The following is a 24,575-nucleotide window of genomic DNA, read 5'->3' as shown; positions in this document are numbered from 1 at the left end:
GAGAGATAGAGCGGGGTGAGAGAGAGGTGGTTGAGAGAGAAAGGGGGTGAGAGAGAAAGGTGGGTGTGAGAGAGAGGGGGTTTGAGAAACAGAGAGAGAGAGTGAGAGGTTAAGAGGGTGAGAGAGAGAGGGTGTTAGAGAGGGGTGAGATGAGAGAGAGAGCATGGTGTGAGAGAGAAAGGGGGCTGAGAGAAAGGGGGCTGAGAGAGAGGGGGCTGAGAGAGAGGGGGTGAGGGAGAGAGGGGTGAGAGAGTGAACGGGCTGAGAGAGAAAGGGGGCTGAGAGAGGGGGGTAGGAAGAGAGGGGGTGAGAGAGAGCGGGGTGAGAGAGTGAACGGTCTTAGAGAGAAAAGGGCCTGAGAGAGGGGGGTAGGGAGAGAGGGGGTGAGAGAGAGCGGGGTGAGAGTGTGAACGGGCTGAGAGAGAAAGGGGGTTTGAGAGAGGGGGGGTAGGTAGAGAGGGGGTGAGAGAGAGAGCGGGGTGAGAGAGCGAGTGGGCTGAGAGAGAAAGGGGGCTGAGAGAGAGAGGGGGTAGGGAGAGAGGGGGTGAGGGAGTGGAGTGAGAGAGAGGGTGTCAGAGAGGTGGGGAGAGTAAAGGGTGTGTAAGGGAGGGGGGAAAGAGAGAGGGGGAGAGAGACCGTGCAGAGAGAGTGTGGATGAGGGGATGTGAGAGAGAGGGTGAGATGAGAGGGTGAGAGAGAGAAGGGGGTGAGAGAGAGAGAGGAGGGTGAAAAAGGGAGAGATGGGGAGAAAGAGAGAGGGGAAAGAATGAGAGGGGGTCAGAGAAAGAGTGAAGGTGAGGGGGTGAGAGAGAGTGGGAGAGAGGGGGTTGGAGAGAGAGAGGGCGGGAGAGAGAGGGAATGGGAGAGAGAAGGGTGAGAGGGTGAGAGAGAGAGGGAGAATGAGAAAGATCGGGGTGGGGGAGAGAGTGGGAGAGAGGGGGTTGGAGAGAGAGAGGGCGAGAGAGAGAGGGAATGGGAGAGAGAAGGGTGAGAGGGTGAGAGAGAGAGGGAGAATGAGAAAGATCGGGGTGGGGGAGAGAGCGGGTGCGAAAGAGAAAGGGAGTGAGTGAGAGAGGGGGAGAGAGACGGTGTGAGAGAGACGTAAGAGAGAGAGGGGAGTGAAAGAGAGAGGGGTAACAGAGAGAGGGTGAGAGAGGTGTGAGAGAGAGATCAGCGTGGGAGAGACTGGGGAGAGAGAGAGGGCTGAGAGAGAGAGATGTGAGAGAGAAGGTGTGAGAGAGAGAGATCAGGGTGGGAGAGACTGGGGTGAGAGAGAGGGGTGAGAGAGAAGCGGTGAGAGAGAGAGAGGTGTGTGAGAGAGGGGTGAGAGAGAGGCGTGAGAGAAACGGGGTAAGAGAGAGGGGAAAGAGAGACAAGGTTGAGAGAGAGAGGGGTGAGAGAGAGAGGAGGTGTGAGAGAGAGGGGTGTAAGAGTGAGAGGGGGTGAGAGAGAGGGGTTGAGAGAGAGAGGTGTGAGAGAGAGGGGCTGAACGAGAGGGACTGAGAGGAGGGGTGAGAGAGGCGGTGAGAGACAAGGGGTGTGAGAGGGAGGTGTGAGAGAAAGAGGGTGTGAGAGAGGGGGGGTGAGAGAGACAGGGTGAGAGAGAGAGGGGTGAGAGACAAGTGGGTGAGAGAGAGAGGGGTAAGAGAGAGGGAGAGAGGGAGGCGTGAGTGAGAGAGAGAGAGGGGTGAGAGGGAGAGAAGGGTAAGGGAGAGAAAGGTGAGGCGATGGAGGGTGTGAAAGAGAGATCGGGGTGGTAGAGCGAGCGGGTGAGAAAGAGACAGGGATGAGAGAGAGAGACAGGCTGAGTTAGAGAGACAGGGGTGAGAGAGAGAGGGTGAGAGGGAGGTAAGAGAGAGAGAAAGAGATGGGGTGAAAGAGAGAGAGGGGCTGAGAGAGAGAGGGATGAAAGAGAGAGGGGTGAGAGAGACGGCAGAGAAAGAGACGGTGTGAGAGAGAAGGTGAGAGAGAGATGTGAGAGAGGGGGTAAGAGAGAGAGAGAGGGAAAGAAGGAGAAGGGTGAGAGGGTGAGACAGAGAGGGAGGATGAGAAAGATTGGGGTGGGGGAGAGAGTGGGGTGAGAAAGAGAAAGGGGGTGAGTGAGAGTGGGGAATAGAGAGGGGGTGTGAGAGAGGCGTATGAGAGAGAGGGGTGAGTGAGCAGTAAGAGAGAGAGGGGTGAGATAGAAAGGGTGAGCGAGAGGGGTGTGAGAGAGAAAGGGGGTGAGAAAGAGAGAGAGTGAGCGAAAGAGAGAGAGTGTAAGTGAGAAAGAGAGAGTGTGAGTAATAAAGAGAGAGCGGTTGAGATAGGGGTGAGAGAGAGGGGTTGAGAGAAAAGTGGTGATTGAGAGAGAGAAAGTGGGGAGGGGGGTAAGAGAGAGAGTGGAGTGAGAAGGAGAGGGTGTGATTGAGAGAGTGGGTGAGAGAGAGGGGGTGAGCAAGAGGGATGAGAGGCGGAGGGGTTAGAGAGCGCGGGGTAAGAGAGAAAGGGTGTGAGAGGGGGTGAGAGAGGGGTGAGAGAGAGGGGAAGAGAGAGGGGGAGAGAAAGAGGGTTTGAGAAAGAGAGAGGGCGTGAGAGATTGAGGGTGTGAGAGACTGAGGGGATGAGAGAGTGAGGGGAGTTGAGAGAGGGGGTGGGGAGAGAGAGGGGTGAGAGCGGGAGGGGTGAGAGAGAGGGGTTGAGAGAGAGGGGGTGAGAGAATGAGGGGGTGAGAGAGAGGGGGGTGAGAGAGAGGGGGTGTGAGAGAGAGGGTGGGTTGAGAGAGAGAGGGGTTGGGGATGAGAGAGAGATAGGTTCGAGAGAGGGAGGTGGGAGAGAGAGAGGGGTGAGAGAGAGGGGGGTGAGAAAGAGGGATTGAGAGAGAGGAGGTGAGAGAGTGTGGGTGTGAGAGAGTGAGGGGATGAGAAAGTGAGGGGGTTTGAGAGAGGGGGTGGTGAGACAGAAAGGGAGTGAGAGAGAGAGAGGGGTGAGAGCGCGAAGGGTGAGAGACAGGGGTTGAGAGAGAGGGGGTGAGAGAGAGAGGGTGAGAGAGAGAAGCGGTGTGAGAGAGAGAAGCGGTGTGAGAGAGAGGGGTAAGAGAGAGGGATAAGAGAGAGACGGGGGTGAGAGAGAGAGTGGTAAGAGAGAGAGGAGTGAGAGACAGAGGATGAGAGAGAGGTGTGTGAGAGGGAAGGGAGAGTGAGAGAGAGGGGCTGAAAGAGTGGGCGTGAGAGAGAGGGAGTGAGAGAGAAGGGGTGAGAGAGAAGGGGTGAGAGAGAAGGGGTGAGAGAGAAGGGGTGAGAGAGAGAGGGGTAAGAAATGGACGGGTAGGAGAGAGAGAGGGTGAGAGAGGATGTGAGAGAGGGGGTGAGAGAGAGGGTGAGAGAGAGATGTGAGAGAGAGAGGGCTAAGAGAGAGAGCCGTAGGAGTGAGAGAGGGCGAGAGAGAGGGGGATGCGAGAGAGAGAGGGGGAGAGAGAGAAGGGTGAGAGAGAGAGGGGTCAGAGAGAGAGAGGGGTGAGTGAGAGAGGGAGGGTTGAGTTAGAGAGCTTGTGTGAGAGACATCGGGGTGGAAGAGAGAGCGGGTGTGAAAGAGAGAGGGGGTGAGAGAGAGACAGGCTGAGAGAGAGGGTGAAAGAGAGGGGTGAGAGAGAAGGGGTGAGAGAGAGGGGATGAGAGAGAGGAGATGAGAGAGAGGGGGTGAGAGAGAGGGGGTGAGAGAGGTGATGAGAGAGAGAGAGACGGGCAAGAGAGAGAGAGGGTGAGAGGGAGAGAAGGGTGAGGGAGAGAGGGGTGAGGGCGAGAGAGAGGGTGTGAGAGAGAGATCGGGGTGGAAGAGAGAGTGGGTGAGAAAGAGACGGGGGTGAGAGAGAAACAGGCTGAGTTAGAGAGACAAAGATGAGAGACAGAGGGTGAGAGAGAGTGGGTGAGAGGGAGGTAAGAGAGAGAGGGTGAAAGAGAGAGATGGGCTGAGAGAGAGAGGGCCTGAGAGAGAGGAGGTGAGATAGAGATATGGGAAAGAGAGAGAGAGAGGGGTGGGAGAGAGAGAGGCATGTGAGAAGGTGTGTGAGAAAGATCATGGTGGGAGAGACTGGGGAGAGAGGGAGGGGGCTGAGAGAGAGAGGGGTGAGAGAGAGGTGTGTGAGAGAGAGGGGTGAGTGAGAGGGGTGTGAGAGAGAGGGGTGAGAGAGAGAGAGGGGTGTGAGAGAGAGGGTGTGTGAAAGAAGGGCGGTGTGAGAGAGAGGGGGGTGAGAGAGAGGTGTGAGAGAGAGGGGGTGTGAGAGAGAGAAGGGTGAGAGAGAGAGAGAGGGGTGTGAGAAGGAGAGGGTGTGATTGAGAGTGGGTGAGAGAGAGGGGGTAAGCGAGAGGGGTGAGAGGCGGAGGGGTTAGAGAGAGCGCGGGGGAAGAGAGAAAGGGTGTGAGAGGGAGTGAGAGAGAGGGGTGAGAGAGAGGGGAAGAGAGAGGGGGAGAGAGAGAGGGTTTGAGAAAGAGAGAGGGCGTGAGAGATTGAGGGTGTGAGAGACTGAGGGGATGAGAGAGTGAGGGGGGTTGAGAGAGGGGGTGGTGAGAGAGAAGGGTGAGAGCGGGAGGGGTGAGAGAGAGGGGTTGAGAGAGAGTGGGTGAGAGAATGAGGGGGTGAGAGAGAGGTGGGTGAGAGAGAGGGGGGTGAGAAAGGGGGATTGAGAGAGAGAGAGGGGTGGGGATGAGAGAGAGATAGGTTAGAGAGAGGGAGGTGGGAGAGAGAGAGAGGTGAGAGAGAGGGGGGGTTGAGAGAGAGAGAGGGGTGGGGATGAGAGAGAGAGATAGGTTAGAGAGAAGAAGGTGGGAGAGAGAGAGGGGTGAGAGAGAGGGGGGTGAGAAAGAGAGATTGAGAGAGAGGAGGTGAGAGAGTGTGGGTGTGAGAGAGTGAGGGGATGAGAGAGTGAGGGGGTTTGAGAGAGGGGGTGGTGAGACAGAAAGGGAGTGAGAGAGAGAGGGGTGAGAGCGCGAGGGGTGAGAGACAGGGGTTGAGAGAGAGAGAGGGGGTGAGAGAGAGAGAAGGTGAGAGATAGAAGTGGTGTGAGAGAGAGAAGCGGTGTGAGAGAGAGGCGTAAGAGAGAGGGATAAGAGAGAGACGGGGGTGAGAGAGAGAGTGGTAAGAGAGAGAGGAGTGAGAGACAGAGGATGAGAGAGAAGTGTGTGAGAGGGAAGGGAGAGTGAGAGAGGGGCTGAAAGAGTGGGCGTGAGAGAGAGGGAGTGAGAGAGAAGGGGTGAGAGAGAAGGGGTGAGAGAGAAGGGGTGGGAGAGAGTGGGTGTGAGAGAGAGAGGTGAGAGAGGGGTAAGAAATGGACGGGTAGGAGAGAGAGAGGATGTGAGAGAGAGGGGGTGAGAGAGAGAGAGGGTGAGTGAGAGAGAGAGGGGTGAGTTAGAGAGCTTGTGTGAGAGAAATCGGGGTGGAATAGAGAGCGGGTGTGAAAGAGAGAGGGGGTGAGAGAGAGACAGGCTGAGAGAGAGAGAGGCTGAAAGCGAGGGGTGAGAGATAAGGGGTGAGAGAGAGAGGATGACAGAGAGGAGGTGAGAAAGATGGGGTGAGAGAGAGGGGGTGAGAGAGAGGGGGTGAGAGAGAGGGGGTTAGAGAGAGGGTTAAGAGAGAGAGAGAGAGAGACAGGCAAGAGAGAGAGGGGTGAGAGGGAGAGAAGAGTGAGGGAGAGAGAGGGATGAGGGAGAGAGAGGGTGTGAGAGAGAGATCGGGGTGGAAGAGAGTGGGTGAGAAAGAGACGGGGGTGAGAGAGAGACAGGCTGAGTTAGAGAGACAAAGATGAGAGACAGAGGGTGAGAGAGAGAGGGTGAGAGGGAGGTAAGAGAGAGGGGTGAAAGAGAGAGAGGGGCTGAGAGAGAGAGGTCCTGAGAGAGAGGGGGTGAGATAGAGATAGGGGAATGACAGAGAGAGGGATGGGAGAGAGAGAGGGTGAGAGAGAGAAGCATGTGAGTGAAGGTGTGTGAGAGAGATCAGGGTGGGAGAGACTGGGGAGAGAGGAGGGGGCTGAGAGAGGGGGGTGAGAGAGAGGGGTGAGAGAGAGGGGTGAGAGAGAGGGGTGAGAGAGAGAGAGGGTGAGAGAGAGAAGCATGTGAGTGAAGGTGTGTGAGAGAGATCAGGGTGGGAGAGACTGGGGAGAGAGGGAGGGGGCTGAGAGAGAGGGGGTGAGAGAGAGGGGTGAGAGAGAGGGGTGAGAGAGGGGGGTGAGAGAGAGGGGGGAGAGAGAGGGGTGAGAGAGAGGGGTGTGAGAGAGAAGCATGCGAGAGAAGGTGTGTGAGAGAGATCAGGGTGGAAGAGACTGGGGAGAGAGGGAGGGGGCTGAGAGAGAGGGGTGAGAGAGAGGGGTGAGAGAGAGAGGGTGAGAGAGAGAAGCATGTGAGTGAAGGTGTGTGAGAGAGATCAGGGTGGGAGAGACTGGGGAAAGAGGGAGGGGGCTGAGAGAGAGGGAGGTGAGAGAGAGGGGTGAGAGAGAGGGGTGAGAGAGAGGGGGGGGTGAGAGAGAGGGGGGAGAGAGAGGGGTGAGAGAGAGGGGTGTGAGAGAGAAGCATGTGAGAGAAGGTGTGTGAGAGAGATCAGGGTGGGAGAGACTAGGGAGAGAGGGAGGGGGCTGAGAGAGAGAGGGGTGTGAGAGAGAGGGGTGAGAGAGAGAAGGTGTGTGAGAGAGATCAGGGTGGGAGAGACTAGGGAGAGAGGGAGGGGACTGAGAGAGAGAGGGTGAGAGAGAGAAGCATGTGAGAGAAGGTGTGTGAGAGAGATCAGGGTGGGAGAGACTGGGGAGAGAGGGAGGGGGTGGAGAGAGGGGGGTGAGAGAGAGGGGTGAGAGAGAGAGAGGGGTGATAGAGAGGGGTGTGAGAAAGAGGGGGGTGATATAGAGATAGGGGCTGAGAGAGAGAGAAGGGTGGGAGAGAGAGGGTGAGAGAGAGAAGCATGTGAGAGAAGGTGTGTGAGAGAGATCAGGGAGTGACTGGGGAGAGAGGGAGGGGGCTGAGAGAGAGAGAGGGCTGAGAGAGGAGTGAGAGAGAGGGGTGAGAGAGAGGGGGGTGTGAGAGAGAAGGGGGAGAGAGAGGGGGGTGTGAGAGAGAGGGGGGAGAGAGAGGGGTGAGAGAGAGGGGTGTGAGAGAGAGGGTGAGAGAGAGTGGTGTGAGAGAGAGGGGGGAGAGAGAGGGAGGTGTGAGAGAGAGGGGAGAGAGAGAGGGGTGAGAGAGAGGGGGGTGAGAGAGAGGGGTGAGAGAGAGGGGTGTGAGAGAGAGGGGTGAAAGAGAGGGGGGTGAGAGAGAGGGGGTGTGGGAGAGAGGGGGTGTGTGAGAGAGGGGGTGTGTGTGAGAGAGAGAGGGGTGAGAGAGAGAGGGGGTGTGAGAGAGAGGGGGTGTGAGAGAAGCATGTGAGAGAAGGTGTGTGAGAGATCAGGGTGGGAGAGACTGGGGAGAGAGGGAGGGGGCTGAGAGAGAGAGGGTGGAGAGAGGGGGGTGAGAGAGAGGGGTGAGAGAGAGAGGGGTGTGAGAGAGAGGGGTGAGAGAGAGGGGGGTGTGAGAGAGAGGGGGTGTGAGAGAGAGGGGGTGTGTGAGAGAGAGAGGGGGGTGTGAGAGAGAGGGGGTGTGAGAGAGAGGGGGTGTGTGAGAGAGAGAGGGGTGAGAGACAGGGGGGTGTGAGAGAGAGGGGGTGTGAGAGAGAGGGGTGAGAGAGAGGGGGTGTGAGAGAGGGGTGAGAGAGAGGGGGGTGTGAGAGAGAGGGGGTGTGAGAGAGAGGGGGTGTGAGAGAGAGAGGGGTGAGAGAGAGAGGGGTGTGAGAGAGAGGGGTGAGAGAGAGGGGGGTGTGAGAGAGAGGGGGTGTGAGAGAGAGGGTGTGTGTGAGAGAGAGAGGGGTGAGAGAGAGGGGGGTGTGAGAGAGAGGGGGTGTGAGAGAGATCGGAGTGGAAGGGAGAGGGGGTGAGGAAGAGAGAGGGGTTGAGAAAGAGACAGGCAGAGAAAGAGAGGGTGAGAGAGAGAAGGTGAGAGAGAGGTGTGAGAGAGAGGGGTGTGAGAGAGAGAGAGGGTGAGAGAGAGAAGCATGTGAGTGAAGGTGTGTGAGAGAGATCAGGGTGGGAGAGACTGGGGAGAGAGGGAGTTGGCTGATAGAGAGAGGGTGGAGAGAGAGGGGGGTGTGAGAGAGAGGGGTGAGAGAGAGGGGGGTGTGAGAGAGTGGGGTGAGAGAGAGGGGTGTGAGAGAGAGGGGTGAGAGAGAGGGGTGTGAGAGAGAGGGGGGAGAGAGAGGAGGGTGTGAGAGAGAGGGGGGAGAGAGAGGGGTGAGAGAGAGGGGGGTGAGAGAGAGGGGTGAGAGAGAGGGGTGTGAGAGAGAGGGGTGAAAGAGAGGGGGGTGAGAGAGAGGGGGTGTGGGAGAGAGGGGGTGTGAGAGAGAGGGGGTGTGTGAGAGAGAGAGGGGTGAGAGAGAGGGGGATGTGAGAGAGAGGGGTGTGAGAGAAGCATGTGAGAGAAGGTGTGTGAGAGATCAGGGTGGGAGAGACTGGGGAGAGAGGGAGGGGGCTGAGAGAGAGAGGGTGGAGAGAGGGGGGTGAGAGAGAGGTGTGAGAGAGAGAGGGGTGTGAGAGAGAGGGGTGAGAGAGAGGGGGGTGTGAGAGAGAGGGGGTGTGAGAGAGAGGGGGTGTGTGAGAGAGAGAGGGGTGAGAGAGAGGGGGGTGTGAGAGAGAGGGGGTGTGAGAGAGAGGGGTGAGAGAGAGGGTGGTGTGAGAGAGAGGGGGTGTGAGAGAGAGGGGGTGTGTGAGAGAGAGAGGGTGAGAGAGAGATCGGAGTGGAAGGGAGAGGGGGTGAGGAAGAGAGAGGGGGTGAGAAAGAGACAGGCAGAGAAAGAGAGGGTGAGAGAGAGAAGGTGAGAGAGAGGTGTGAGAGAGAGGGGTGTGAGAGAGAGGGGGTGAGAGAGAAGCATGTGAGTGAAGGTGTGTGAGAGAGATCAGGGTGGGAGAGACTGGGGAGAGAGGGAGTTGGCTGAGAGAGAGAGGGTGGAGAGAGAGGGGGGTGTGAGAGAGAGGGGTGAGAGAGAGTGGGGTGTGAGAGAGAGGGGTGAGAGAGAGGGGTGTGTGAGAGATGCATGTGAGAAGGTGTGTGTGAGAGATCAGCGTGGGAGAGACTGGGGAGAGAGGGAGGGGGCTGAGAGAGAGAGGGGTGAGAGAGAGGGGGGTGTGAGAGAGAGGGGTGAGAGAGAGGGGGGTGTGAGAGAGAGGGGTGAGAGAGAGGGGGGTGTGAGAGATGCATGTGAGAAGGTGTGTGTGAGAGATCAGGGTGGGAGAGACTGGGGAGAAAGGGAGGGGGCTGAGAGAGAGAGGGTGGAGAGAGGGGGGTGAGAGAGAGGGGTGAGAGAGAGAGGGGTGTAAGAGAGAGGGGGGTGTGAGAGAGAGAGGGGTGAGAGAGAGGGGGGTGTGAGAGAGAGGAGGTGTGAGAGAAAGGGGGGATGTGAGAGAGAGAGGGGTGAGAGAGAGGGGGGTGTGAGAGAGAGGGGTGAGAGAGAGGGGGGTGTGAGAGAGAGGGGTGAGAGAGAGGGGGGTGTGAGAGAGAGGGGTGAGAGAGAGGGGGGTGTGAGAGAGAGGGGGTGTGAGAGAGAGGGGGTGTGAGAGAGAGGAGGTGTGAGAGAGAGGGGGGGTGTGAGAGAAGCATGTGAGAGAAGGTGTGTGAGAGATCAGGGTGGGAGAGACTAGGTGAGAGAGAGGGGGGTGTGAGAGAGAGGGGGTGTGAGAGAGAGGGGGTGTGAGAGAGAGGAGTGGTGAGAGAGAGAGGGGTGTGAGAGAGAGAGGGGTGAGAGAGAGGGGGGTGTGAGAGAGAGGAGGTGTGTGAGAGAGGGGGGGTGCGAGAGAGAGGGGGGTGAGAGAGAGAGGTGAGAGAGAGTGGTGAGAGAGAGTTTCGAGAGTGAGAGGGGGTATGAGTGAGATCAGAGTGGAAGGGAGAAGGGGTGAGGAAGAGAGAGGGGGTGAGAATGAGACAGGCAGAGAAAGAGAGGGTGAGAGAGAGAAGGTGAGAGAGAGGTGTGAGAGAGAGGGGGTAAGAGAGAGAGGGGGAAAGAGGGATAAGGGTGAGAGGGTGAGACAGAGAGGAAGGATGAGAAAGATTGGGGTGGGGAGAAAGCGGGTGAGAAAGAGAAAGGGGGTGAGTGACAGTGGGGGAGAGAGGGGAGAGAGAGGGCGGGAGAGAGAGAGGAGTTGAGAGAGAAGGGGTGAGAGAGAGAGGGGGTGAGAAAGAGAGAGAGTGATTGAAAAAGATAGAGAGTGTAAGTGAGAAAGAGAGAGAGTGAGTGACAAAGAGTGAGCAGGTGAGAGAGTTGGGTGTAACAGAGAGGGGGTGAGAGAGACTGGGTGGGAGAGGGGGATGAGAGAGAGAGGTGTGAGAGCGGTGAGACAGAGGGGTGTGACAGAGAGAGGGGTGTAAGAGAGAGAGGGGTGAGAGAGAGGGGTGAGAGAGAGGGGAGTGAGAGAGAATGGTTGAGAGAGAGGGGGTGAGAGAGAGGGGGTCTGACAGAGAGAGGGGTGTAAGAGAGAGGGGGGATGAGAGAGAGAGGGCCTGAGAGAGGGGGTGAGAGAGAATGGGTGAGATAGGGAGAGGGATGTGAGAGAGAGCGGGGGTTGAGAGACAGGGTGAGAGAGAGGTGTGTAAGAGAGAGGGGTAAGGGAGACAGGGGTGAGAGAGAGGGGTGTGAGAGAGACAGTGGGTTGAGAGAGAGGTGTGTGAGAGAGGGGGGTGTGAGAGAGAGGGGTTGAAAGAGAGGGTGGGAGAGAAGGGGTGAGAGACAGAGGGTGAGAGACAGAGGTGAGAGACAGAGAGAGGTGTAAGAGAGAGGGGTAGGAGAGAGAGGTGTGAGAGGGAGGGGTAATGAGAGAGAGGGTTGAGAGAGAAATGGTGAGAGAGAGAGGGGTGAGAGAGTGGCGGGGTGTGAGACAGAGACAGGCAGAGAAAGAGAGGGTGAGAGTAAGAAGGTAAGAGAGAGTAGTGAGAGAGGGGGTAAGAGAGAGCGGAGAAAGAGAGAGAAGGCTGAGAGAGTGTGAGAGAGAGAGGGGATGGGAAAGATCGGGGTGAGAAAGAGAAAGGGGGTGAGTGAGCGTGGGGGAGAGAAAGGGGAGAGAGAATGGGGAGAGAGAGGGTGTGAGAGAGAGGGTGAGAGAGAAGGATAAGACAGAGAGGGGGTGAAAGAGAGAGGGGTAAGAGAGAATGAGAGTGGTGAGAGTGGGAGGGGTGAGAGAGAATCAGAGTGGTGAGAGTGGGAGGGGTGAGAGAGTGAGAGGGCTAAGAAAGAGAGGGTGTGAGAGTGAGGGGGTGAGAGAGAGGGGAGAGAGGGAGGGGATGACAGATAGAGCGGGGTGAGTGAGAGAGGGGGTGAGAGAGAGAGAAGGGTGAGAGAGAGAGGGGTGTGAGAGTGAGGGGGGTGAGAGAGGGTGTGTGTGAGAAAGAGGGGTGAAAGAGAGGGGTGTGTGACAGAGAGGGGATGAGAGAGAGGGGGTGAGAGGGAGTAGAGAGAGGGGGTGAGAGAGAGGGAGTGAGAGAGAGGGGTTGAGGGAGAGGGGTGTGTGAGGGAGAGGGGTGTGTGAGAGAGAGGGGTATGTGAGAGAGAGAGGGGTGTGAGAGAGAGGGGTGTGTGAGAGAGGGGTGAGAGAGAGAAGAGTGAGAGAGAGGGGGGGTCTGAGAGAGAGGGTATGAGAGAGAAGGGGGTGAGAGAGAAAGGGTGAGAGAGATAGAGGGGTGAGAGAGTGAGCGGGGCTGGAAGAGATAGCCTGAGAGAGGGGGATGAGAGAGGCAGTGAGAGAGAAGTGGTGAGAGAGAGAGTGTGTGAGAGAGAGGGGGGTAAGAGAGAGGGGTGAGAGAGAAAGGGTGAGAGAGATGTGTGTGAGAGAGAGAGGGTTAAGAGGGAGAGGGGTTAGTGAGAGAGAGGGGTTAGAGAGAGAGAGGGTGAGAGAGAGAGAGAAAGGTGTAACAGAGAGAAGGGGTGAGAGATAGGGTGAGAGAGAGAGGTGTGTGAGAGAGACAGAGGGTTGAGAGAGAGGTCTGTGAGAGAAGTGGGGTGTGAGAGAGAGAAGGGCTGAAAGAGAGAGAGACGTGTGAGAGAGAGGGGGTGAGAGGGAGAGGCAAGAGAGAGAGAGAGGTGAAAGACAGTGAGAGGGTGAAAGAGGGAGGGTCTGAGAGAGAGAGGGGGTGAGATAGAGAGAGGTGTAAGAGAGAGAGGCGTGAGAGAGAAGGTGAGTGAGAGAGATCAGGTTGGGAGAGTCTGGGTAGAGCAAGAGGGTTCTGAGAGAGAGAGAGTGGTGTGTGTGAGAGAGAAAAAGGTAATAGAGAGAGCGGTGAGAGAGAGAGGGGTGAGAGAGAGCGTGTGTGAGAGAGATCGGAGTGGAAGAGAGCAGGTGAGAAAGAGAGAGGGGGTGAGAGAGAGACAGGCAGAGAAAGAATAGGTGAGAGAGAAGGTGAGAGAGAGGCATGAGAGAGAGGGGGTACGAGAGTGAGAGGGCTAAGAAAGAGAGGGTGTGGGAGATTGAGAGAGGGGAGAGAGAGAGGGGAGACAGATAGAGCGAGGTGAGAGAGAGAGAGGGGGTGAGAGAGAGGGGTGAGAGAGAGGGGGTAAGAGAGTGAGAGGGCTAAGAAAGAGAGGGTGTGGGAGAGCGAGAGAGGGGAGAGAGAGAGAGGGGAGACAGATAGAGCGAGGTGAGAGAGAGGGGTGAGAGAGAGAGGGGTGAGAGAGAGGGGGTAAGAGAGAGGGCGTGAGAGAGAGGGGTGTGAGAGTGAGGGGTGTGAGAGAGAGGGGGTGAGAGAGAGGGGGTGAGAGAGAGGGTTGAGAGGGGGGTGGTGAGAGAGGGTATGAGAGAGAGAGGGATGAGAGAGAAAGATGTGAGAGGGAGAGCGGGATGAGAGAGAGGTGTGAGAGAGAGGGAGGTGTGAGAGAGAGAGGGGGTGTAAGAGAGAGAGGGGATGAGAGAGAGGTGTGAGAGAGTGGGCCTGAGAGGGGGTGAGAGAGAATGAGTGAGAGAGAGAGGGTGAGAGAGAGGAGGGTGAAAGAGAGAGGGGTGAGAGAGAGAGGGTGAGCGAGAGAGAGGGGTGAGAGAGTGAGAGGGGCTGAAAGAGAGGGCCTGAGAGAGGGGTGAGAGAGAGGGGTGAGAGAGAAGGGGTGAGAGAGAAGGGGTGAGAGAGAAGGGGTGAGAGAGAGGTATGAGAGAGTGAGGGTGTGAGAGAGAGGGGGTGATAGAGAGGGTGTGAGAGAGAGGGGATGAGAGAGAGGGTGTGTGAGAGAGAGGTGAGAGAGAAAGGGTGAGAGAGAGGTGTGTGAGAGAGCGAGGGGTAAGAGAGAGGGGATGAGAGAGATAGAGGGTGAGAGAGAGAGAGAAGGGTGTGTGAGAGAGAGGGGGGATGAAAGAGAGGGCCTGAGAGAGAGGGGAGTGAGAGAGAGGGTTGAGAGAGAGGGTGAGAGAGAGAGAGAGAGAGGAGTGTGAGAGCGACAGAGGGTTGAGAGAGGGGTGTGGGGGGGGTGAGAGAGCAATGGGCTGAAAGAGAGGGCTTGAGAGAGAGGGGTTGAGAGAGAGAGTTTGAGAGAGTGGGATGAGAGAGGGAGAAAGGGGTGAGAGTGAGAGACGGGTGAGAGAGAGAGAAGCGGTGTGAGAGAGAGGGGTAAGAGAGAGAGGGTGTGAGAGAGAGGGTGTGAGAGAGGAGGTGAGAGAGAGGTGTGAGAGAGAGCGGGATGAGAGAGAAAGGGATGAGAGAGAGAAGAGCTGAGAGAGAGAGGGGCTGTGAAAGAGAGGGTGAGAGAGAAGGCGTGAGAGAGAGAGGTGTGTAAGAGAGAGAGATGGGTAAGAGCGAGACCGTGAGAGAGAGAGGAGTGAAAGAGAGAGGGGTGAGAGAGAGAGGGGTGAGGGAGAGAGTGGCGGAAGGGAGAGCGGGTGAGAAAGAGACAGGGGGTGACAGAGAGACAGGCTGAGAGAGACAGGGGGTGAGAGAGGGGGTGAGACAGAGGGGTGAAACAGAGCGAGAGGGGTGAAACAGAGTGAGGGGGTGAGAGAGAGAGGGCCTGAGAGAGGGGGGTGCGAGAGAGGGGCTAACAGAGAAGGGGTGAGAGAGAGAGGGTGAGAGAGAGAGGTGTGAGAGAGAGGGTTAAGAGAGAGAGGGTTGAGAGAGAGGGTTTGAGGGGGAGAGCGTGGTGGAAGAGAGAGCGGGTGAGGGGGTGAGAGAGGGAGGTGTGAGAGAGAGAGGGGGTGTAAGAGAGAGAGGGGATGAGAGAGAGGTGTGAGAGAGTGGGCCTGAGAGGGGGTGAGAGAGACAGGGGCTGACAGAGAGACAGGATGAGAGAGTGAAGGGGTGAGAGAGAGAGATGGTGATAGAGAGTGTGTGAGAGAGATCAGGGTGGGAAAGACTGGAGTGACTAGGTGGGCTGAGAGAGAGAGGGCTGAGAGAGAAGGGGTGGCAGAAGGGTTGAGATAGAGGGTGAGAGAGAGGGGTAAGAAGAGGGGTGAGAGAGAGAGGATGAGAGAGATGTGTGTGAGAGAGAGGTGTGAGAGAGAGGGATCAGGGAGAGAGGGATGAGAGAGAGCGAGGGGTGAGAGAGAGAGGGACTGTGACAGAGATCAGGGTGGGAGAGACTGGGGAGAGAGAGGGGCTGAGAGAGAGAAGGGCTGCCAAAGAGAGAGAGAGAGAATGCGTGAGAGAGAGAGAGGCTGAGAGAGAGAGGTGTGAGAGAGGAAGAGACGGGTTAGAGAGAGAAGGTTGAGAGAGAGGGGTGACAGATAGAGGGGTGAAAGAGAGAGAGGAGCGAGGGGGTGTGAGAGAGATAAGGGGTGAGAGAGAGAGACAGGCTGACAGAGAGAGAGGGTGAGAGAGAGAAGCGGTGTGAGAGAGAGGGGTAAGAGAGAGAGGTTGAGAAAGAGAGAAGGGTGTGACACAAAGAGAGGTTGAGAGAGAGGGTGCTAGAGAGAGAGAGCGCCTGAGATAGAGGGTGTGAGAGAGAGTAGGTGAGAGAGAAGGGGTGAGAGAGAAAGGGGTGAGAGAGAGGGTGTAAGGGAGAGAGAGTGGGGTGTGAGAGAAAGGGGTGAGAGAGAGGCGGTGAGAGAGAGAGGGGTGTGAGAGAGGGGGGTGAGAGAGAGAGGGGGGCTGAAAGAGAGGGCCTGAGAGAAAGGGGGTGAGAGAGGGTGCAAGAGAGATGGGGTGAGAGAGAGAGAGAGAAGGTGAGAGAGAGGTGAGAGAGAGAGGGGTGAGAGAGAGAGAGGGGTGTGTGTGAGAGAGAGGGGGGTGAGAGTGAGAGAGGGGTGAGAGAGAGAGAGAAGTGGTGTGAGAGAGAGAAGCGCTGAGGGAGAGTGAGAGAGACGTGTGAGAAGAGAGAGGGGTAAGAGAGAGAGGGTGAGAGAGAGAAACAGGTGAGAGTGAGAGAGGGCTGAGAGAGAGAAGTGGTGTGAGAGAGAAGCGCTGAGGGAGAGAGAGAGAGAGAGAGAGGTGTGAGAAGAGAGAGGGGTAAGAGAGAGAGGGGTGAGAGAGAGGGTGTGTGTGTGAGAGAGGGCTGAGAGAGAGAGAAGCAGTGTGAGAGAGAAGCACTGAGGGAGAGAGAGAGAGAGAGGTGTGAGAAGAGAGAGGGGTAAGAGAGAGCGGGGTGAGAGTGAGAGAGGGCTGAGAGAGAGAGAGAGGTATGAGAGAGAAGTGCTGAGGGAGAGATAGATAGAGAGGGGTGAGATAGAGAGAGGAGTGAGAGAGAGAGAGGACCACATCGGCTGTGTCCCTAACCGCACTCACCATGATATATCTCGGGATACCGGTGGTTAGGATTGCAGGCTGCAACAGATGGGTACGATCATGGTGAATAATACCTGGACACACCCCCAGGGGCTGGATGGTAGATGGAACTCCCCAGGTGATCACCTTAGTTTCATTCATTTGCAACGTTTGAGTGTTCCTGGCTGGGCCCAGTATTGATTGCCTGTCCGTAGCTGCTCGGGAGCTGGTTTTGGTGGTGAGCTGCCTCCTTGAACTGTTGCAGGTGGTGGACCTACAATGTCCTTAGGGAGGGAATTCCAGGAGTTTGAGCCAGCAGGTCTCATTCCCTTGCATTTATTCTGCTCACTGGATGTTGGCTATGCATCCCAATTCTGTATGGATTCTCAGAACGGAATATGTTTTGTCGAAACAGTTACAAGTGCCACAGTCGCTCAGTGGTTAGCACTGTTACCTCACAGCGCCAGAGAACTGGGTTTGATTCCACTCCTGAGCGACTGTCTGTGTGGTGTTTGTACATTCTCCCTGCATCTGCACATTTTTGACAGATTGCCCATAGTGTCGAGGGATATTCAGGTTAGCTGGAATAGCCATGGGAAATGCAGGGTTTCAGGGATATCATCAGGGGATGGATCTGAGTTGCATTCTCTTCAGAGGGTCATTGTGGACTCGATGGGCTGAAGGGCCTGTTTCTGCTCTGTAGGGATTCTATGATATCACTTATCAGCCATATGACAATCGGTTTGACCAATGTACAAAATGTCTTTCGCTCAAACAGCAGGCTACTCTGACAACAAACATAACCAGCTTTTAAAATTAGGTTTGTAATTCATTGTATAAGCTTCTTTCTATTAAAAAAACTGGGTGGGGGGAGGGGGAATGGGTGAAATGTTGCGGCCTCCTTGCTAAAACACAGATAGACAGCCAAGAGATGCTGGGTATATTGGACAAGTTCTGGGAAACCATCCAGAAATGAACAAAACCAGGGACCACCTGCAGACTGATTTCTTGAATTTTCTGGAGGCTTTCTGAGGTGACCAACATGGCAAGGGACAGAGACCAGCTCACCACCCAGAGAGAGGGAGCGAGAGAGGGAGTGAGACAAGCTGAAGGAAACCCCAAGAGCATGGGAGAGAGGGAGTGTGAAAAACCATTGAGAGAGAGGGAGTTGGAACCACCTGGAATACTGAGTGTCTCCCCTTCAGTCTGTCCATGCTTCAACGCCTGTTTCTCTCAGTCTGACTTCCCCTTCTCTCTTTGTCCTTCTCTCTCCCTGTCTGTCTCGTTCTCTCAATCTGCCTTTCTCTCACACCCTCCCTCTCACTGTCTGTCTCTGCCCCATCTTTCTCTCATCCCCTTCTCCATCCCCACTCTCTCTACCTCTCTCTCTTTTTCTCAACCTCCCTTTCTCTTTTTCTTTACTTCAGATCTGAACGTGCTCACCTAATTTTGAACCCCCTAAAAACAATTGCCCATCATTTTCACTCTCCTCCCAAATTTATTCCCTTCCCCAATACCTTCCCTCCAAATACCTACCTCACCAACTGTGACCCCTCAAATATTTTGCTGCCCCCCCAACATTGCTGTGAGACCCATTCCCTGGCGCAGAGGGGGTTGAGTGGAAAAGTGTGGAGCTGGAAAAGCCCAGCAGGTCAGGCCTGAACCATTGACTCTCCTGGCTGACCTGCTGTGCTTCTCCAGCTCCACACTTTGTAACTCTGACTCTCCAACATCTGCAGTCCTCACTTTCTCACACTGGTAAATGAGTCTGGGTTGACTGACCTGTGACTTATTTTAATGTACAGCAAGATCCCAGCCCGAGAATTACAGAAGGTTTGCATCACAGATGGAGTCCTTTCTGCCCATCATCTTCCCCTGCCCCATTAAATGATCCTGGTTCGGTTCAGGATCCTCAGGATTGGCCCCTGAATGGCCTCATTGACTATCCTTCGTGTGAAGACCTCTTCTCCATCCTGTCTCAGACTTTGCATCACATGCTATCCCTGCCTCCATCTCTCTATGACAACAGCCCCTCCTTTCTCCACCAACCCCAAAACCCCATCAAACCCTCCCCCTGTCTCTGGCTGTCCCACTCTCTCCGTGTCTCCCACTCTCCCCCTTCCCATGCAGACTTACAGCCCCTGGGCTGGAGGACATAGTGCAGAGACTAACTCGCCTTTTGACACTGAGTGCTGTAATGCACAGCAAGATCCCACTCTGAAACCATCGCCAAGTACACACACTGTCCTTCTCCCTCCATATATGTCCTTCTCACTCTCTCTCTCTCCCTGTCTCTCTCACTCTGTCCTTTTCTCACTCCACCTCCCTGACTCTTACTGCCCATTTCTCTCTCTCCACTTTCTCCATCTCCACTCTCTCCATGTCTCTCTCTTTTTGTCACTCTCCCTTTCTCTTTCTCTTTTTCTCTTTTTCAGACGCACTCAGAAAAGATTTTAATGTTCCTTCCATTCACTCCCTCCCCACAGTCGGGTTAAATCCTGGGAGAGACCAGGCACTGAGGCAAACTCTTCCCAATGCCCCTTCCCCAGTCACTGGGACAGAGCAGAGGGGTCCAGGGAGAAAGAGGGAGAGAAACTACCGGAGAGAAAGAGAGATGGACGGATAGACAGCGTGAGGGAGGGAGAGAACAAGACAAAGACAGGCGGGGGGGGGGGGCAAGGGGGAGAGGAAGTGAGAAGAACTGAGAGAGAGCAGGACAGAGAGAGACAGAGAGAGAGAGAGAGAGTGAAACTCCAGGAAGAGAAATACAATGTCAGACAGACACAAGGCGAAAATGGGGAGAGAAAGGCAGGGAGAGAAGTTCAGGCAGACAGCAAGACGGAAATCCTAGGGAGAGAGATAGGACAGAGAGAGAGAGAGAGAGAGGAGCTGCAGCAGCAGAGAGATAGAGCTGAGAGAGTGGGGTGGTGGTGGGGGCTGTGAGGTGGCTAGAGTGATGTACAGACAGGAATAGCAAGATCCCACAGAGCTGTCAGACAGATGCAGAGAGAGATTTGCAGAACACTGGGAAATGTACATTGGACAGAGATGTGAAGGATGTTGAGAGATAGGGATTGAAGGAAAGATGTGGGAGAGAGAACTGGGAACACAGAAATAGACATGTGAGCCGCAGAGAGAGAGGGAAGCAGTGAAATCTGTGGGATCAGATCCCTCTTTAGCATTTTGCTCCTTTGTCTCTCCCAGTTCCCACAGACAGCCTGAATCCCACTGTGCGTGTTTGTGTGTGAGTGTGTGTGTGCGCGCGTGTGTCTGTGTGTGTGTGTGTCTGTGTGTGTGTGTGTGTGCGTGCATGGTATGTGTGTGTGTGTGTCTGTGTGTGTGTAAGTGAGTGTGTGTGTCTGTGTGTGAGTCTGTGTGTGTGTGTCTGTGTGTGAGCATGTGTGTGTGTGTCTGTGTGTCTGCGTGTGTGTTGTGTGTCTTTGTGTGTGTGTCTGTGTGTGTATCTGTGTCTGTGTGTCTGTGTGTGTGTGTCTGTGTGTGTGTGTGAGTGTGTGTGTGTCTGTGTGTCTGCGTGTGTGTGTGTGTCTTTGTGTGTGTGTCTGTGTGTGTGTCTGTGTGTCTGTGTGTGTGTGTCTGTGTGTGTGAGTGTGTGTCTGTGTCTGTGTGTGTGTGTGTGCCTGTGTCTGTGTGTGTGTGTGTGTGTGTGTGTCTGTGTGTGTGTGTCCGTATGTGTCTGTGTCTGTGTGTGTGTGGGTGTGTCTGTGTGTGTGTCTGTGTGTGTGTGGGTGTGTCTGTGTGTGTGTGTGTCTGTGTCTGTGTGTGTGTGTCCGTGTCCGTGTGTGTCTGTGTCTGTGTGTGTGTGGGTGTGTCTGTGTGTGTGTGTCTGTGTGTGTGTGGGTGTGTCTGTGTGTGTTTGTGTGTCTGTGTGTGTGTGTGTGTGTCTGTGTCTGTGTGTGTGTGTGTGGTATCTGTGTCTGTGTGTGTGTGTGTGTGTCTGTGTTTGTGTGTGTGTGTGTGGTATCTGTGTCTGTGTGTGTGTGGGTGTGTCTGTGTGTGCGTGTCTGTGTGTGTGTGGGTGTGTCCGTGTGTGTGTGTGCTTTCGTCTGATGATTCCTCATGGCAGAATAATTTGATTCTCTGTCTCTGTATTGTCCTAGTTTCAGTTCCCAAATGGAATGTTGAATCATCCACGATCCTATTGAATACCAGAGCAGGCTCGAGGGGCTGGATGGTCTCCTGTTCCTATTTCAGATGGTCTTATGTTCTTAACACTACCTCCCAGCACTTGGCCCACACAGTGGAGGTTCGGACGACACAAGGGCCTGATCTGTAGAGGGCTGCCCTATTCCGTGAGTCTCAGAGGGAACCAGCCTGATTTGGATTGGAGTTGCAGCCTCTCAGTGAGCAGTGAAATCTCCTTGAGGTTCGCCTCAGTCTCTCACTGTAAGGTGGAGCAGGCCAGTCTCGGGGAAGCAAACAGCAGGCCAGATGTGCTCTGTCCTCCAGCTGCATTTCAGAAGGCCACATGGGAGGGGCTTGTTTCCTTCATCAGCTTCCCGTGCTCTCCCTTCTGGGTTAGGGTGGGGCCGAATGGCCTTGCTCCTGGCTCCTATTGAGGTGCAGGCTGGCTATGATTGGGTTATACAGGGCATGCCCCTGGAGTGAGTTTGGTTAGCTCAGTTGGCTGGGCAGTTAGCTTAACACACTAGCTAGAGTTACTCTGAAGGACTCTCCTTCCAAACCTCTCCCCTCAGCCGGACCATGGTGACCCTCTGTTTATATCCCCACCAGACACCGCTGTGTAATGAGGAGCTGTCCCATGCTCTGGTAAGGCTGTGGTGACATTACATTGGTTTGTACCTGGGGCACTGTGTGCAGGACTAGTCACTGCATTGCCAGAGGGATGTTAGTGTGTGGGGAAGGTTTACTGGATGAATCCCCACTGGAATGAACAGCACTCTCTTTCCCCCAGTTAAGTCACTCTTACAGCTTTTGTGTCTTTGGAGACACAAGGACCAATTCATCTGAAACAGCAGCTGGATTTTATATTCACGGGCACCCAATAAGATTGGCTCGTTTACATACAGACACACACACACACACACACTCTCCCTCAAACACAAACACAGACACACTCTCACAAACACATACACACAGGCACAACTCTCTCACACACACATACACACACAAGCACACACTTTCCCTCTCACACACATACACGCACAAACATACGCTCCCTCAAAAACACACATGGACACGCTCTCTCACACATACATGCAGACACACTCTCTCTCTCTCTCTCACAGAAACACTCTCTCACACACACAGACACTCTCTCTCATGCACACAGACACACACTCTCTCTCACACACACATACACACACGCTCTCTCATTTACAGACACACTCTCACACACACATTCTTATTCTCTCACACACCTACTCACTCTCACGCACATAGACACACTCTCTCTCACACACACACTCTCTGTCTCTCACACACACACTCTCTCTCACACACATACACACAGACACACGATCCCTCAAACACACACAGACACTCTTTCTCACACACACAAAAACACACAGTTACACTCTCTCTCACACACACATACACACGCAGACACACACTCCATCAAATACACATAGACACACTCTCACACACATGCACACAGACACACACTCTCTCACGCACACATACACACTCTCCAGCACACAAGACAAACTGTCATACACACACATAGACACACAGACACATGCACACACAGACACACACACACATAGACACACAGATACATTCTCTCACACACAGACACACTCTCACACACACAGACACACTCACACACACAGACACACTCTCTCACACACATACACACACATACACACTCTCTCACACACACCCTCACTCACACACATGCACACAGAGACACACACACCCTCAAACACACACACAGCCACTCACTCTCACATGAACATGCAATTCCTCTCTCACACACATATACAGACACACAGAGATACACATGCATCCACTCTTTCACACACACAAACACGGGCAGTCTCTCTCTCTCTCTCTCTCTCTCTCACACACACACACACACAGCTGTAAAGGCATGGTTGAGGTATTGCTGGAGAAATGATTTCTCCGAAGACTGGGCCATGATCTCACATGATGACTGCTCCAGGGGGACAGACAGCAGCTACAGAGACTTGTTGGATCTTCCTGTGCCCCACCTCTTGCATCGACAGCATTAGTCTGTTTGGTTGCCTGATTTTCTAAAATGTCTCCAAACAACAAGTAACAATAGATTGATGAAAGTTTTCCTCCAAACCATGTTTCAGACACATGCTGGTGTTATTTTTCACTGATTGTTTAAAATGATCTGGATCTGCTGAAATGAGGAGTGGCTTCCATTTCAAATTACGACAACAGAGTGCCTCGGGGACCCTGAGGAAATGATCAGGGAATTGCATCTGTTCCTTTCTACCCTCTGCACTCTGTACCACCAGATAGTTCTCCCTCAGTACCTCAGATAGTGCTCCCTCAGTAGATCAGATAGTGCTCCCTCAGTACCTCAGATAGTGCTCCCTCAGTACCTCAGATAGTGCTCCCTCAGTACCTCAGATAGTGCTCCCACAGTAACTCAGATAGTGCTCCCTCAGTACCTCAGATAGTGCAACCTCAGTACCTCAGAGAGTGCTCCCTCAATACCTCTGATAGTGCACCGTCAGTACCTCACATAGTTCTCCCTGTATACCCCAGATCGTTCTCCCTCAGTACCTCAGATAGTGATCCCTCAGTACCTCAGATAGTGCTCCCTCAATACCTCAGAGAGTGCTTCCTCAATACCTCAGAAAATGCTCCCTCAGTACCTCAGATAGTTCTCCCTCAGTACCTCAGATAGTTCTCCCTCAATACATCAGATAGTTCTCCCTCAGTACCTCGGATAGTGCTCCCACAAAACCACAGAAAGTGCTCCCGCAGCACCTCAGATAGTTCTCCCTGAATACCCCAGATCGTTCACCCTCAGCACCTCAGATAGTGATCCCTCAGTACCTCAGATAGTGCTCCCTCAATACTTCAGAGAGTGCTTCCTCAATACCTCAGATATTGCTCCCTCAGTACCTCAGAGAGTGCTCCCTCAGTACCTCAGATAGTTCTCCCTCAGTACCTCAGAGAGTGCTTCCTCAATACCTCAGAAAATGCTCCCTGAATACCTCAGAAAGTGCTTCCTCAATACCTCAGAAAGTGCTTCCAAAATACCTCAGAAAGTGCTCCCTCAGTACCTCAGATAGTACTCCCTCAATACCTCAGAAAGTGCTCCCTCAATACCTCAGAAAGGGCTTCCTCAATACCTCAGATAGTGTTCCCTCAATACCTCAGAAAGTGCTTCTTCAATACCTCAGAAAGTGCTCACTCAGTACCTCAGATAGTGCTCCATGAATACCTCAGAAAGTGTCCCCTCAATACCTCAGGAAGTGCTCCCTCAATACCTCAGAAAGTGCTTCCTCAATTCCTCAGATAGTGCTCCCTCAATAACTCAGAAAGTGCTTCCTCAATACCTCAGAAAGTGCTCCCTCACTACCTCAAATAGTTCTCCCTCAATACCTCAGAAAGTGCTCCCTCAGTACCTCAGCTAGTGCTCCCTCAATACCTCAGAAAGTGCTTCCTCAGTACCTCAGAAAGTGCTCCCTCAATACTTCAGAAAGTGCTTCCTCAATACCTCAGATAGTGCTCCCTCAGTATCTCAGAAAGTGCTCCCTCAATACTTCAGAAAGTGGTCACTCAGTACCTCAGATAGTTCTCCCTCAGTACCTCAGGTAGTGCTCCCTCAATATCTCAGAAAGTGCTCACTCAGTACCTCAGATACATCTCCCTCAATACTTCAGAAAGTGCTCCCTCAGAACCTCAGATATTTCTCCCTCAGTACCTAAGATAGTACTCCCTCCATACCTCAGAAAGTGCTCCCTCAATACCTCTGATAGTTCTCCCTCAATAACTCTGAAAGTGCTCCCTTCATACCTCAAAAAGTGTCCCCTCAGTACCTCAGAAAGTGCCCCCTCAATACCTCAGAAAGTGCTCCATCAATACCTCAGATAGTTCTCCCTCAGTACCTCACATAGTGCTTCCTCAGTACGTCAAATAGTGCTCACTCAATACCTCAGAAAGTGCTCCATCAATACCTCAGTCTGTGCTCGCTCAATACCTCTGAAAATGCTCCCCAAATACCTAACATAGTTCTCCCACAATACCTCAGATAGTTCTCCGTCAATGCCTCAGATAATGCTCCCTCAATACCTCAGATAGTTTCTCCTTCAGTACCTCAGATAGTGCTCCCTCAATACCTCAGATAGTTCTCCCTCAATACCTCAGATAGTGCACCCTCAATACCTCAGATAGTTCTCCCACAATACCTCTGAAAGTGCTCCCACAGTATCTCAGAAAGTTCTCCCTCAGTACCTCAGACAGTTCTCGCTCAGTACCTCAGAAAGTGCTCCCTCAATACCTCAGCAAGTGCTCCCTCAGTACCTCAGACATTGCTCCCTCAATGCCTCAGATAGTGCTCCCTTAATACCACAGAAAGTGCTCCCTCAGTACCTCAGATAGATCTCCCTCAGTACCTCAGATAGTTCTCCCTAAATGCCTCAGAAAATGCACCCTCAATACTTCAGAATGTGTTTCCTCAACAACTCAGAAAGTGCTTCCACAACACCTCAGAAAGTGCACACTCACTACCTCAGAAAGTGCTTCCTCAATACCTCAGAAAGTGCCACCTCAGTATCTCAGATAGTGCTCCCTCAATACCTCAGAAAGTGCTCCATCAATACCTCAGATAGTTCTCCCTCAGTACCTCAGAGTGTGCTTCCTCAATACCTCAGAACTTGCTCCCTCAGTACCTCAGATAATTCTCCC

This window comes from Chiloscyllium plagiosum, unplaced genomic scaffold, assembly GCF_037043375.1.
Source record: "Chiloscyllium plagiosum isolate Xiang-an unplaced genomic scaffold, Cpla_swu_hap1 HiC_scaffold_39, whole genome shotgun sequence".
Taxonomy (NCBI): Eukaryota; Metazoa; Chordata; class Chondrichthyes; order Orectolobiformes; family Hemiscylliidae; genus Chiloscyllium; species Chiloscyllium plagiosum.
The sequence above is the reverse complement of the archived record's forward strand: the minus strand, read 5'-3'. Positions refer to the sequence as shown.